We start from the raw sequence: 2,500 nt of genomic DNA on the forward strand, positions 1-2,500 counted from the left end.
CTCCGGGAGCGGGAAGCTACGGAGCGCTCCCCGAGTCTGCATTTAGGGGGACGAAGGCCCTTTCTGCGCGGCACGCGACGGACCGCGACGACGCCGACGACCGGGCCCCGCAGGGAAAGGCCCCGAGAAACCGCCGAGGAAAACGCTTCCCTCGCCGGCCCCCGCCGCCTCCCCTCCGGGCACCGGCCAGACGCCGCCGCCGCCGCCGCCGCCGGCCGCGGACGACGGGCCTGCGAGGCGACCCCAGCCGCGCCGCCGGGGTGGCCCCCGGACGGCGATTGATCGTCAAGCGACGCTCAGACAGGCGTAGCCCCGGGAGGAACCCGGGGCCGCAAGTGCGTTCGAAGTGTCGATGATCAATGTGTCCTGCAATTCACATTAATTCTCGCAGCTAGCTGCGTTCTTCATCGACGCACGAGCCGAGTGATCCACCGCTAAGAGTTGTCTGGCTTTCGGCACCGACTCCGCACGCGCGGAGGGGCCGGGACCGCTCACGTCAAGCAGACCCTGTGTCTCTTTCGGCAAGGACGCGCGCTGGCGCGCGCGCCTCGCTTCGACCGTACGAGCACACAACGAACGGAGGAGGAGGGAAAAAAAAAAGGAGAAAACCCACGGAACGCTCCGAAGGCCGTCAAAGGCGGGGGAGCCCGCGCTCCCGACCGCCTCCCCCCGTGCAAGGGGAGACGCCGCCCCGGCATGCCGTCCTTCGGAGGCGGCCCAGGCGCCCGGGCTCGGCCCGGCCTCCGCACAGAGGGCTGGCGTGGCGCGCGCGCGCCAGACCGCAGGGGCCATCAGATCCCGCCCGGCCTCGATCGCGAGACGACACACGCCCACGGCCGGCGGGGGGGTAACGGCCACCAGGCCCCGCTCACGCTCGCTCCCTTCGCCGCTCCACAGACTCGCAGAGCGCCGCCGCGTCACCGCGCAGCCGGCGCTCCCCAGCGACCCGCAACGCCCAAGACGCACGCGGCGACACCGCTCCACCGGCGCCCCCCCGCGGGACCGCTCCCGCCGGGAAGGCAAAGTGCCTGGCAAGCCGGGCTCCGCCGCCGGCACCGGAGGCGGGCGCCGCCGGGAACCGAGTCGGCATCGCGAGCACCCGAGGCCTGCCGGACGGCAAGACCCACCGCCACCGCGACCGCCCTCCCGGAACCGCCGCCGCCGCTTCGCACCTTCGGAGCCCCTTCTGCGGGCACGCGCCCGGCAGAAGGCGTACGGGGCTGAGCCGGGGAGCAACGCCCGCTCTCCTCGTTTCCACGCGGAGACCGGGCAGGGAAGCGCCCCCGCGGCCGCCCGCACCCCTTCGGCCCCACACGCGGCCGGGAAGGGCGACGGGGAAGCGACGGGCAGGGCCCGGGACGGGACCGCCGGCGGCGACAGCGGGCACCTTCCGGCCGACCGTCCCCCAGGGGGACACTCGCCGAGCGGCGACGCCACCGCCCGGCCCGGGGTCACCCGCACTCGCCGGCCTCCAGCGACGGAGGGACCGCCGAGCACTCAACCTGGGCGGGCAAGGCGGTCGAGCGGGGACGGCCGGCGACCGGCGCCACCGGTGCGTCCAAGGAGAGAAGGCCGTCGAGGGGAGAGGCGCGGCAGCGCCAGGCGCGGCGCCACACGCGAGCCTGTGGCGGCGGCCAAAGGAGAGCGCAAGCGGGCCCCGGCAGCCGCACGGCCCCGCAGCCGCGGAAGGGCGGAGAGCACGCGCCCTCCGCCACCGTCGCCCGCTTCGAAGCGAGCGGGCCGGCCCCCGCGGCCGACCGCGCCAACACGGTCCCTCTGCCGAGACCGGGCCGCAGAGAGGGGGGGGCAGGGCGCCCCTCCCCGGCACGGCTGCCCGCGCGCGCACGCGGCGGAGCCACGACGACGACGAGCACGGCCGGCCGCGACGGTCACCACCGCAGGGGGGATCGGCGGGAGACGCTCCCTACCCCCTCGCGGATGGCACCGCGCCGCCGCCCGGCACCCGCCGTCGCCGCCGCCCGCCGCCTACGGCGGGGCGCACCGAGCCGCCCGAGTCTTTAAACCTCCGCCCGGCTCCGCGGCCCTACAGCCCCCAGCGTTTGACGACGCCGAGAGGCTCCGAGGCCGCCGAGGCGCGGAGCGCTAGGTACCTGGCCCTGGGGCGAGGGAAACGACCTGGATGGCCCCGCGGGGGTGCCTCCCCTGCTGCCGCCCTCAGGGGAGCGTCCACCCGCGGGGGCGCGCCCGCCATCCACCGCCACCACCGCAGCGTCCTTCTCGGGGCCCGGGGTTTCCCTCAGTAGCCCGGCACTGCACCCAAGAGGACCACCGCGGCTCGGGCCGCCCCGCCAGCGCGGGGCTGCGACCCGGCACCAAGAGAGCCTCGCTCACCCCCGCCGAGAGGCCGCGGGTGACGACGGCAACAAGGAATGCCACCGCCGCCACCACGCGCCCCCCCCGGCAGCGGGTTCACGCGTGCACGGACCCCGGGCACGCGACCCGGAACGCCCGACCCCCGGGAGCACACCTCTTGCGCGCG

The 2,500-nt window shown here is 76.0% G+C and overlaps 1 non-coding gene across 1 annotated transcript; it reads right to left on the minus strand.

Annotated features, from left to right (window-relative positions):
- Positions 1-290: 290 nt before the first annotated feature.
- Positions 291-443, minus strand: LOC138101586 (5.8S ribosomal RNA). The gene has a single exon (XR_011147211.1). It is a non-coding gene; the product is annotated as a 5.8S ribosomal RNA (ribosomal RNA).
- Positions 444-2,500: the final 2,057 nt, after the last annotated feature.

This window comes from Aphelocoma coerulescens, unplaced genomic scaffold, assembly GCF_041296385.1.
Source record: "Aphelocoma coerulescens isolate FSJ_1873_10779 unplaced genomic scaffold, UR_Acoe_1.0 HiC_scaffold_344, whole genome shotgun sequence".
NCBI lineage: Eukaryota > Metazoa > Chordata > Aves > Passeriformes > Corvidae > Aphelocoma > Aphelocoma coerulescens.